The 13,132-nt window shown below is 48.1% G+C and overlaps 1 protein-coding gene across 2 annotated transcripts in view; it reads left to right on the top strand.

Annotated features, from left to right (window-relative positions):
* The first annotated feature begins 1,617 nt into the window (after positions 1–1,617).
* ppp1r16a (protein phosphatase 1, regulatory subunit 16A) overlaps positions 1,618–13,132 on the top strand; it is an 87,885-nt gene continuing 76,370 nt past the window's right edge. Inside the window, exon 1 of one of the 2 annotated variants that reach the window (XM_072576494.1) lies at positions 1,618–1,742. The gene's annotated coding sequence lies outside the window, so the exon portion shown is untranslated. The remainder of the gene's footprint in view (positions 1,743–13,132) is intronic. The other variant, XM_072576495.1, reaches the window with a different exon arrangement.

The raw sequence follows: 13,132 nt of genomic DNA, 5'->3' as shown, positions 1-13,132 counted from the left end.
GGTCCAGGAAGGGGAGCGAGGTGTCAGAGATGGTCCAGGTGTGAGAAACAAAGCCCACTCACTTAAATAATTTCAGTCCGAGACAAGATCTGAATCAGCAGTGTCCTTTATTTTGCACTTGCAAGTGGGTGAGATGTCCAGTGCCTATAAGGTAGAGGACAGACACACACCAAGTTCAATTCATACATAACATTTATATGATTTGATGTCTTTTGTTTTACATTTCTCCTCCCCTGCTTACATCATCCACTTCCCTAAGACCGGCCCCCATTACCCCTGTTTATCTCTTGCCTTATCCGGCCTTGTCTGTGACAAAATGCTTATTCCTGGCCTCACAAGGCCGTTTGACCTCATCCTGCTGTAGGTCATTGTTGGGCATGTTCTTTCTTCATCATTATCTACCCCCTTCATCTGTGCCTTTTTTGAGGCCGTTCTGATCCCTATGACCCTTTTAATTGGGGTTTGTTCCTGTGTTTTTGTAAAAGTGGGAAGCAGATGTTGATACCTACTGTTTGTACAGGCGTATCGAGCTTAACTTCATCCCCTCACAACATCTTAGCTACTTGCCCGTAATGTCTACCATTGTTTTGCTGGCACATCTCATTCTGACATACAATTTTAGCTAATACAAAAACAATTATATATTTCCTCCACATCGTTTCCATTCTTGTTGGCTCAGCTCGTGGCTAAAACAATTACACACTGGTGTGAGTTCATTTTACTTGGTAAAATGGAATTGCAGAATTGCAGAAGTAACATTAATTTACCGATATCCCACACAGGTAAATTTAAGGTCAGGGTGGAAATGTGTTGGTGAAGTTGATGAATTGCTCAACCTCCTCGCGGGAGCATGAGGTGGCACCAATGCAGTCATCAATGTGGCGGAGGAAGAGGTGGGGAGTGGTGCCGGTGTAATTACGGAAGATCAACTGTTCTACGTAGCCAACAAAGAGGCAAACTCAAAGGGTCAGCAGACTGGATGGGCTGAATGGCCTCCTCCTTACATTTTACAGTATAATGGACGTGTCTGCTCCAAGGGAGACTTTCCAGCTCCTCCCAGGTTTTTGTGGAGGGGGTTTTCTCCTTCGCTAAATCTTCACATTTTCCATTCCATTCCCTATCCTCCTTTTATTTTTCGTCCGCCGACGGAAAGGTGCTTGAAGAGCCCCTTTAAGGGCTGACCCTGCCTTCACCCCCCCGCCGTCACCATCGGCTCCAGTTACTATGGAGACCGCCGTGACGACGGCCCCCATAACAACCAGACTCCGTGACCTCACCTGTTAGCCCACTAAAATCAAACAAAATAAATAATTACTAGAATGCTGCACCAGTGAACAGATAAAACATTTTATAAAATAAAACAATGATTGACAGTAAATATCTCTCCAGATTTGGAGAGGGCCGTGACATGTTGCTAGGTGACGCCGCTGGGGGTCAGAGGTGACCACCGGCTCAATAAAACTAAGGGTTTTAATCGACCACACACAGTTCACTCTGTATTTATTTGTAGTGAGAAGCGGGGAGAGAGGGATTGTTTAAAATAATATTTGAGTTTTCCGAAGTTGAGGAGAAATAAACAGCGGGAGGGGGCGGGGTTACCAAGATGGCGGCGGTTGCCGTGGAAACGGGAGTTGGTGAAGCCTGAGGCCTAGGCCCCGTGTATGGAGCCCGCGCTCTGTCTCATCCTCCCGCGACCGGCGCTGCGTGAGCCCGGGGACTGACAGCGGCCTGAGTGGAGAGCTGTGAGTACCGGGGCGGGAAGGGGAGGCTGGGGGGTCCGGGGCCTGGTCTACAGCCCCCTCCTGGTGGGGTGGCTCCTTCCCCCGGGGTTTTCCCTCTCTCTCAGGGAGGGGACCCACTCTACCATCATGCCGGGCTCTGAAGCAGGATCCCCAGGCTCCTCCTCCCCTCTTTCCCCCTTCCCCCCCACTCCTCACCCTCCCCCCCCCCCCCCCTCCCCCCCCCAACCTCACTCCTCACCCTCACCTCACCCCCCTCACCCCTCACCCCTCATCCCCCTCACCCCCTTCTCTCTCTCCCCCCCCTACAATACAGAGCTGCCTCAGGCTATTGATCTGGGCGGATGGATTCATAGAAAATCGGAGTAGGAGGAGGCCATTTGGCCCTTCTACCCTGCTCTGCCATTCCACAACAATCAAAAATGGTGGCGCTGGAAAAGCACAGCAGGAGGTGGTGAGATGGCACCAAAAGCTGTTTACTTTTGTTCCAGCGCTTTGTGAAGGGGACTCTATCCTGGCCACCCCTTTCTCTGGGTGGAGATATATCTCATCTCCATCCTAAATGGCCTACCTTTGTATCATTCAACTGTGACTCCTGATTCTGGACCCCACTCCCATCCGGATTGTACATTTACCCTGTCTCATTTTGTTAGAACTTTATAGGTTCCTATGGTAGTGATGGAAAAACTGTCGATTGTTGTTTAAAAACCCATCTAGTTCACTAATGTTTTTCGGAAAGACAATCTGCCATCCATATGAAGTCTGGTTTACATGTGACTCCAGACCTACAGCAATGTGGTTCATTTTATCACCCCAACCTCTGGAATAGATGAACAAGACACTTTGTTCAAAAACAGTTGGCAAAAAAGGCAGTAAACAGCCCAGACAATGATACCCACATCCTGTGGATAAGTTTTTAAAAAAGTCATTGGGTAAAAATCAACCAAAATGTTCTTGTTGAGTCTCAACACTATCATCTCAACTGTTCCAACTCCCACTGCAGTCTCCCTCTGGCTGCCCTAATGATGGGCATGTGCCCAAAATGTTAGTTCTCCTGCTCCTTTGATGCTGCCTGACCTGCTGTGCTTTTCCAGCACCACACTCTCGACTCTGATCTCCAGCATCTGCAGTCCTCACTTTCTACGGGAAAATAACAGGGACAAGGGCCAAAAGTCAAAATTGCAGGTAGTTTATTACCCAAGTGGGGGTTCCTGTGGCAGGGGGGGGGGGCACGATGCTATTAGCGTTGGTGTCTGAGTTTTGTCTATTCTTAAGTGTATGGGCAGATGTTTGGCATTGTGGCTTAGTAATTTGGGGCTTAGCTTTAAGATTTGGGCAGGGGGATTTAGTTGCTGTGCTTTGAGGGCAATACCATAACCTTTAATGTTTGTGAGTGTTACATACTTCTGCAAAGTGTCTCGGGATGTTCTATTACACTAAAGTTGCTGTAAAACTATAAGTTATTGTTAAAGATGCTTTATAAATGTGTCCCTGCAATGTTGCTGTTCGTGTCGATGCAGAATGAACTCCGACCTTAGTATTTGGTTTTGTGATTCAGTTTGCTGCCTCTGAATTTCCTTTGGAGAAAACTTTAATTTAAATTTATTCTCAAGGCTGAGTTAGCAAGATTCTCGACAGATCAGGAGTCTAGGGTTATGGTAGAAGGGCAAGAAAGTGGCGTTGAGACCACACCAGATCACCCATTATTTTCTTGAATGGCAAGATTCGATAGGGAGTGCAGGAGGATATGCCAGGAGCAACACCAAGCAAACCTGAAGATGGGGTGTCAACCTGGTGAAGCTACCAAACTGGACTACATACAAGGCCGAGCTAAGAGATCCCACAACCAGTGGGATCGGATGAAAGCTCAAATCCTGCTGCATCCAGTCCTTTTATAATAATGGACAAGTAAACAACTTGCTGAAGGAGGACGCTGCACAAATCTCCCCATCATCAATGAATCAAGAGCCAAACATACAAGTTCAAAAGTTAGGGATGCAGCATTCGTGGTAATCAGGAACCTATCTATCTCGGTCTTAAATACACTCAATAACCAGGCTTCCACAGCCCTCTGTGGCAAGGAGTTCCACACATTCCCCACCCTCTGACTGAAGAAGTTCCCCCTCACCTCCATTGGAAAGGGTTGACCCTTCACTCTGAGGCTTTGCCCTTGGGTCCTCGTCTCTCCTAATAGTGGAAACATTTTCTACCCATCCACTCCATCTAGGCCCCTCAGTATTCTGTAAACTTCAATCCAATCCCACTGCCCACCATCTCCCCCATATCCTTCTAAACTCCATTGAGTAGAAACCCAGAGTCCTCAACAGCTCCTCGTTTATAACAAGCAAACAATCCCTTCGTCCCCAGGATCATTTTTGTAAACCTCCTCTGGAGCCCTTCAAATGCCAGCATGTTTTCATTGGATACTGGGCCTGAACCTGCCCATAATATTCCAAATGCGCTCTGACCAGCACATCGCTGCTCTTATATTACTGCCCAGCAAACATTACATTTGTCTTTCTGCTTACTGAACCTACATCTTAATCTTAAGCGAATCCTGAACTCTGGCTCCCAACTCTCTTTGTGGCTTCAGAGTGCCAAAGCCCTTTCCCCATTTAGATAATATTCTATGCCACTATTCTTCCTAGCGAAGTACATAACCTTACATTTTGCCACGTTTGTATTCCATCTGCCACTTCTGATACCCTACCGTATGGAAACAGGCCCAACACATCCACACTGACCTCCAAATGAGGACCCACCCAGACCCATTACCCTTCCTTATATTTCCTTCTGACTAATGCACCTTACACCATGGGCAATTTAGCATGGCTGATCCACCTGACCTGCACATCTTTGGATAGTTAGAGGAAACCCACACAGACACAAGGAGAATGTGCAAACTCCACGTGGTGACCCGAGGCAGGAATCAAACCCAGGTCCATGGCGCTGTGAGGCAGCAGCGCTAACCACTAAGCCACCATGCTGCCCTTCTCTCTCTACTCTCCTCATCTGTCCAAGACCTTCTGTAGTCTTCTGTTTCCTCAACACGTGTTGTTTGTCATTTTGTGCACTTAGCAACAATCCCAGCAATTCCTTCATCCGGACTAATGTGTAATGTGAATAGTTGTGGTTCCAGCACTGACCCCTATGGAACTCCAGTGGAGACTGGCTGCCATCCTGAAAAAGAACCCTTTGATCCCCACTCTCTACCTTCTGCCAGTGAGCCAACCCTCTGTCCAAGCCAGTATCTTACCCCTAGCATCACAGGCTCTTATCTTTAGTGGCCCCCTGTGCCTCACTTTGTCAAAGGCCTTCTGGAAACCCAAAAAGATCCAAAATTCACAGGCTCTCCTTTGTCTAACTTGCTCGTTATCTCTTGAAAGAATTCTAACAGATTTGTCAGGCATGACCTCCCCCTGTTGAAGCTGTGCTAACTCAGTCCTATTTTACCAAGCACTTATGGGTACTCTGCAATCTCATCCTTAATAATGGACTCTTAAAATCTTACCAATGTCCAAGGTCAGGCTAATAGGTCAGTCAGGTTTCTGACTCCCTCCCTGGGTAATTTGGGAAACATCACACAAATTTATACAAAGAGAAAGAAACAAATGAAGAGGGGAGGGGGAAGGTGAAGTGAATCATAATGTTATGATTCACTTCAAGAGGGCTAGAATACTAGAGCATAGAACATAGAAGAATACAGCGCAGTACAGGCCCTTTGGCCCTCGATGTTGCGCCGATCCAAGCCCACCTAACCCACACTAGCCCACTATCCTCCATATGCCTATCCAATGCCCGTTTAAATGCCCATAAAGAGGGAGAGTCCACCACTGCTACTGGCAGGGCATTCCATGAACTCACGACTCACTGAGTAAAGAATCTACCCCTAACATCTGTCCTATACCTACCACCCCTTAATTTAAAGCTATGCCCCCTCGTAATAGCTGACTCCATACGTGGAAAAAGGTTCTCACGGTCAACCCTATCTAACCCCCTAATCATCTTGTACACCTCTATCAAATCTCCTCTAAACCTTCTTTTCTCCAATGAGAACAGCCCCAAGTGCCTCAGCCTTTCCTCATACGATCTTCCTACCATACCAGGCAACATCCTGGTAAACCTCTTCTGCACCCGTTCCAGTGCCTCCACATCCTTCCTATAGTATGGCGACCAAAACTGCACACAATACTCCAGATGCGGCTGCATCAGTCTTATACAACTGCAACATGACCTCAGGACTCCGGAACTCAATTCCTCTACCAATAAAAGCCAGTACACCATATGCCTTCTTCACCGCACTATTTACCTGGGTGGTAACTTTCAGAGATCTGTGTACATGGATACCAAGATCCCTCTGTTCATCCACACTACCAAGTAGTCTACCATTAGCCCAGTACCCCATCTTTTTGTTACTCTTACCAAAGTGAATCACCTCACACTTAGCTACATTGAACTCCATTTGCTACCTTTCTGCCCAGCTCTGCAGCTTATCTATATCCTGCTGTAACCTGCCACATCCTTCCTCACTATCAACAACTCCTCCGACTTTTGTATCATCCGCAAACTTGCTCACCCAACCTTCTAACCCCTCCTCCAGGTCATTTATAAAAATGACAAACAGCAATGGTCCCAAAACAGATCCTTGCGGAACACCGCTAGTAACAGCACTCCAAGATGAACCTTTACCATCAACTACTACCCTCTGTCTTCTTCCAGCCAGCCAATTCCTAATCCAAACCTCCAACTCACCCTCAATGCCATACCTCCGTATTTTTTGCAGTAGCCTACCATGGGGAACCTTATCAAATGCCTTACTAAAATCCATATACACCACATCTACCGCTTTCCCCTCGTCCACTTCCTTAGTCACCTTCTCAAAGAATTCAATAAGGTTTGTGAGGCACGACCTGCCCTTCACAAAACTATGCTGACTATCCTTGATCACATTATTCCTATCCAGATGTTCATAAATCCTATCCCTTGCTATTCTCTCTAAGACTTTGCCCACAACAGAAGTGAGACTCACTGGCCTATAGTTACTAGGGTTATCCCTACTCCCCTTCTTGAACAAGGGGACCACATTTGCTAGCCTCCAGTCTTCTGGCACTATTCCTGTAGACAACGAGGACATAAAAATCAAGGCCAATGGCTCTGCAATCTCCTCCCTTGTTCCCAGAGAATCCTAGGATAAATGCCATCAGGCCCAGGGGACTTATCTATTTTCACCCTTTCCAGAATTTCCAACACCTCTTCCCTACATACCTCAAAGCCATCCATTCTACTTAATTGTGACTCAGTATTCACATCGGCAACAATGTCCTGTTCCTGAGTGAATACTGACGAAAAGTTTTCATTCAGTGTCTCCCCAATTTCTTCAGCCTCCTCACGCAACTTCCCACTATTATCCTTGACTGGACCTATTCCTACCCTAGTCATTCTTTTATTCCTGACATACCTATAGAAAGCCTTTGGGTTTTCCCTAATCCTACCAACTAAGGACTTTTCATGTCCCCTCCTTGCTGCTCTTAGCTCTCTCTTCAGGTCCTTCCGGGCTACCTTATAACTCTCAATCGCCCCAATTGAACCTTCACGCCTCATCTTTACATAGGCCGCCCTCTTCCATTTAACAAGGGATTCCAATTCCTTATTAAACCACGGCTCCCTCACACGACCCTTTCCTCCCTGCCTGATCGGTACATACTTATCAAGGACACTCAATAGTTGCTCCTTGAACAAGCTCCACATATCAATTACGCCCTTCCCTTGAAGCCTACTTTTCCAAGCCATGCATCCTAAGTCATGCCTCACCGCATCATAATTTCCCTGTCCCCAGCTATAACTCTTACCCTGCACTGCACATTTATCCCTCTCCATCACTAGAGTAAAAGTCACTGAATTGTGGTCACTGCCCCCGAAGTGCTCACCTACCTCCAAGTCTAACACCTGGCCTGGTTCATTACCTAGAACCAAATCCAGTATGGCCTCACCTCTTGTTGGCCTGTCTACATATTGTGTCAGGAAACCCTCCTGCACATATTGGACAAACACCGACCCATCAAACGAACTTGAGCTATAGCTTTCCCAATCAATATCAGGAAAATAAAGACCCCCATAACAACCACTCTATTACTTTCACTCTTCTCCTGAATCTTCCTCTCAATCCTTTCCTCTATGTCTCTAGGACTATAAGGAGGCCTGTAGAAAACTCCTAACAGGGTGACCTCACCTTTCCTATTTCTAACCTCAGCCCAAACTACCTCAGATGGCAAGTCTTCCTCCATCACCCTTTCCACCGCTGTAATACTATCTTTGACAAGCAATGACACACCTCCCCCTCTTTTACCCCCACTTCTGACCCTACTAAAACATTTAAACCCTGGAACCTGCAACAGCCATTCCTGTCCCTGTTCCACCCATGTCTCCGTAATAGCCACAACATCGAAATTCCAGGTCCCAACCCATGCTGCAAGTTCACCTACCTTATTTCGTATACTTCTTGCATTGAAGTATACACACTTCAAGCCACCTTCCTGTTTACTGGCACCCTCCTTCAAGATCGATGCCTTGTTCCTAACCTCCCTACACTCAAGGCCCTGTACCCTAAAGCTACAGTCCAGGTTCCCATGCCCCTGCAGAGTTAGTTTAAACCCTCCCAAAGAGCACTAGCAAACCTCCCCCCAAGGATACTGGTGCCCCTCAGGTTCAGGTGGAGACCATCCTGTTTATAGAGGTCCCACCTTCCCCTGAAAGAACCCCAGTTATCCAGAAACCGGAATCCCACCCTCCTGCACCATCCCTGTAGCCACACATTTAACTGTTCTCTCTCCCTATTCCTCGACTCTCTATCACGTGGCATGGGTAACAAACCAGAGACAACAACTCTGCTTGTTCTAGCTCTGAGCTTCCAACCTAGCTCCCTAAAAGCCTGCCTAACATCCTCAGCCCTCCTCCTACCTATGTCATTGGTGCCAATGTGGACCACGACTTCGGGCTGCTCCTTCTCTTTCCCCCCCCACTTTAAGGACCCAGAAAACACGATCAGAGACATCACGTACCCCAGCAGGGATGTGCAGCAGGGTTTTTGGATATCGTAAGCAGTTTTTATTTATTTATTACTGTCATGTGCTGAAGTGCAGTGAAAGTTGTTGTCTTACATGCTTTACAGGTAGACTGTACTACTGCGAGAAGGTGCAGAGAGAGATCAACATTAACATTAGAGGTCCATTCCTAAGCCTGCTAACAGTGGGGAAGAAGCTGTTTGAATCTATTTGTATGTGTATGCAAACGTTTGCATGTGCTGCCTGATGGAAGAGATTATAACCAGGATGGGAGGGTCTATGATGATGTTGGCTGCTTTCCTGAGGCAGTGGGAAGGATAGGCTGAGGCAACGGATGGAAAGCTGGTTATCCTGATGGACTGGGCTGGGTTCACACCTCTCTGGTTTGTCGTGGTCTTGGGAAGTTGCCATACCATCCTGTGATTCATCTGGTATGGATCCTTTCTATGGTGCATCTGTTAAAAATGGGTCCGAGCCCCTGTGGATATGTCGAGTTCCCTCTGCCTCCTAAGGGAGTAGAGGTGTTGTGCTTTCTTGTGGGTGGGCCAGGACAGGCTGTTGGTGATGGTCACTCCCAGGAACTTGATGCTCACGACCATCTCCACCTCAGCCCCATTGATCCAGGCAGGGGGCGTGTCCTCCACTCCACTTCCTGAACTCAGTGACCAGCTCCTTCCTTTTGCTGACATTGATGGAGAGAGTTTTTATCTTTACACAATGCTGCTAATCACTCCACCTCCTTCCTGTACTCCATGTCATTGTTGTTTCCATGTCAGTAACATCGTTAGCAAACTTGTAAATGGAGTCGGTGTGGGATTTGACCACGTGGTTATGTGTGCATCAGGTGTACAGCAGGGGGCTGAGTACATACTCTCTTGGGCACTGCTGTTGAGGATTATCATGGAGGAGGTGTTGTCCCCTATCCTCACTGATGGCGGTCTATGGGTCAGGATCCATTTCCAGAAGGGGGGGGGGGAGCTGAGACCGAGGTCTCAGAGTTTGGGGGTGAGTTTGTTTGGAATGATGGTTTTGAAGGTGGAGCTGTAGTCAATAAACAGGAGCTTGATGTAGGTATCCTTGTTGTCCAGGTATGAGTATAGGGTCAGGGAGATGGCATCTGCTGTGGACCTGTTGCAACGATAAGTGAATTGCAAAGGATCAACGCAGGTTGGGAGGCTGGAGATGATGTGAGCCATGACCAAACTCTCCGAGCACTTCATAGTGACATAACGATAGAGGTCAGAACCACCAGGCACGTTGCATGTTTTTTTTCTTTGGCACTGGGATGATGGTAGTTTCCTTGGAGCAGGTGGGAACGTCAGATCAGAGGAAGACGAGGTTAAAGATGTCAGTGAATACTCCCACCGGCTGGTCCATGCAGGACCTGAGTGTACGGCCAGGGTCTCCATCTGGGCCTGTCCCTCTCTGTGGGTTCACCCTCAGGAAGGCCGATCTAACGTCTGTTTGAGACAAAACAGCAGATGCTGGAATCCAAACTAGACAAGCTGGAAGAACACAGCAAGCCTGGCAGCATCAGGAGGTGGAGAAGTCAACAAAGAAGGGTTATCCTTGTCCACCACCTGATACTGCCTGGCTTGCTATATTTTTCTGGCCTCCAGGAAAGATGTGCTGGAGTTAGATAGGCTCCAGAAGAAGTTCACACGAATGATGCAGGGGATGAAGGGCCTGTCATATCAGGAGTGGTTGAGGAACCTGGGTCTGTACTCAGTGGAGTTCAGAAGGATGAGGTACGGTCTGATTGAAACTTACAAAAGGGCAGCACTGTGGCTCAGTGGTTAGCACTGCAGCCTCACAACACCAGAGTCCCAGGTTCAATTGCAGCCTCGGGTGACTGTCTGTGTGGAGTTTGTACATTCTCCCTGTGTCTGCAGGTGCTCCAGTTTCCTCCCACAGTCCAAAGATGTGCAGGTTAGGTGAATTTACCATGCTAAATTGCTCATAGTGTTCAGGGATGTTAGGTGCATTAATCAGGGGTAAATGTAAGATAATAGAGTAGGGGAATGGGTCTGGGTGGGTTACTCTTCAGAGGGTCAGTGTGGACTTGTTGGGCCAAAGGGCCTGTTTCCACACTGTAGAGCTTCTACATCATCTATATACAGGGTTATAGGGTATATGAGGGGTGTGTTCGGAGGGTTGATGTGGACTTGATGAATGCTAAGAGGCCTGGATAGGGTTGACATGGAGAAAATGTTTTCACTCGCAGCAGCGATGAGGGCCCAAGGGCATAGCCCTCAGAGTGAAGGGAAGACCATTTAGAAATTTGATGAGGGATTTCTCTGTCCAGAGGATGGTGGACCCGTAGAACTCATTGCCACAGACGGCTGTGGAGACCAAGTTACTGAGTGTATTTAAGACCGAGATAGGTAGGTACTTGATTAGTGAGGAGATCAAGGATTACAGGGAGAAGGCAGGAGAATGAGGTTGAGAAACATATCAGCCATGATGGAATGGTGGCGCAGAATTGATGGGCTGAATGACCTCGTTCTGCTCCTATGAGATTAGCTTTTCAATTCTAGGCTTTTTTCAAATTTTTATGCTGTTATTGGACTCCTGCCCTCTCTGGATTACCCAATGCAGCAAAGGTGCACAGTACATTGCCATGCTCATTAGTTGGAGCAGCTCCTTATGTTCCTTCGTGTAACAGTAGCCGAGGGCACGTTCAGTGCTGTGAAGGCATACAGCCAGGCACCGCAGAGCGGCTTTGCAACTATAAGCTCAACTTTCTGTTAATGGCAATGGAATTTTCTAGGTTACTGTGTTAGATTACACGTGAATCCTTGGCTCACATTCAGATCCCTGCTGCTGTGTTTTGCTGATGTTTATCTTAGCTGGGAAAGTTATTGTACTTTTGGCAGTCATAAACTCAGAGCAAAGGTTTCTTGTAATTTCACAATCGAGCAAGATCCAATGTCTGTTTGAAAACTCCAGGAAAGCTGCAAGAAAAGGAATTGAGGTTTTGTTTTGCTTTCATCCTGTGAATGAATGAATGTTTTTTAAAAAGAACAAACTCCAAAGATGTGGGTGCCCATGGCAAAGCCAGCCTCGACTGTGCATTCCCTGCAGTGTGTGACACCACTTTTTTTTATTGACCCCCACACTACTGCCTAACTGCCTTCGTGCTTATTTTTCCCCCAACATCCATGTGGGCGGCACGGTGGCACAGTGGTTAGCACTGCTGCCTCACAGCGCCTGAGACCCGGGTTCAATTCCTGCCTCAGGCGACTGACTGTGTGGAGTTTGCACGTTCTCCCCGTGTCTGCGTGGGTTTCCTCCGGGTGCTCCGGTTTCCTCCCACAGTCCAAAGATGTGCAGGCCAGGTGAATTGGCCATGCTAAATTGCCTATAGTGTTAGGTAAGGGGTAAATGTAGATGTAGGGGTATGGGTGGGTTACGCTTCGGCGGGGCGGTGTGGACTTGTTGGGCCGAAGGGCCTGTTTCCACACTGTAAGTAATCTAATCTAATCCATGTTGTGTGTATGTGTGTGTGTGTGTGCGCGCAGGTGTGAGACACAGTGAGAGGCACAAGGTGCATGAATCTTTATTCAAATTTCCACCACCAGGAAGATAGGAAAATACCCGAGTGGCCAGTGACAAGCACTGCCCTTCACATCAAAGAGCAATGCTGTGTGATCAAACAGTGAAAGGGAGGCCAGGGATTTAATCAAAATAGAGTTGGAGGGGGAAATAATGCACTCCACTTCCTGTGGTGCCCGCGTGTCCCTGAACAGCTCCAGGGTGTCAGTGGATATCGCGTGCTCCTTCTCCAGAGACAATCAGGCCCTAACATAACCGCGGAAGAGGGGCAAGCAGTCGGCCCTAACGACCCCCTCCACGGCCAGTTTGGCCAGGCCCAGGAGCAGACCCACGAGGAGGTCCTCGGACCTGCCCTCCCTCCTCCGTACCGGGTGCCCGAAGATCAGGAGCGTGGGACTGAAGTGCAACCAAAAGCAGAGGAGAAGGTTTTTAAGAAAATCCAAAAGGGAGTGCAAACGCCCACGCCCAATATATACATGGTCCACGGACTCCACAGCGCCACAGAACAAGCAGTTGGGCTGGGAGTCCGTGAACCACCGCAATCTGCGGTTGCAGGGGACTGCTGCGTGCAGCACCCTCCACCCCAGATCCCCGAGAGAAAGGGGGAGGACTCTCGCGTAGAGAGCCTTCCACTGGGGATCCCCACCGCCGGTGGCAAATGGGCACGCCAAGGCGTGGATGAGGGAGAAGAGGTGGATGGTGTGCAGCAGCAGTCGATACAGGGCCTGCCTGTTTACGTCCTTAAAAGGGACAAAACCAAAATTTCGGAGGCGGCTC

Source organism: Chiloscyllium punctatum, chromosome 8, assembly GCF_047496795.1.
Source record: "Chiloscyllium punctatum isolate Juve2018m chromosome 8, sChiPun1.3, whole genome shotgun sequence".
Classification (NCBI taxonomy): Eukaryota; Metazoa; Chordata; class Chondrichthyes; order Orectolobiformes; family Hemiscylliidae; genus Chiloscyllium; species Chiloscyllium punctatum.
Note: the sequence above shows the minus strand (reverse complement) of the source record. Positions and strands in the feature narration are given on the sequence as shown.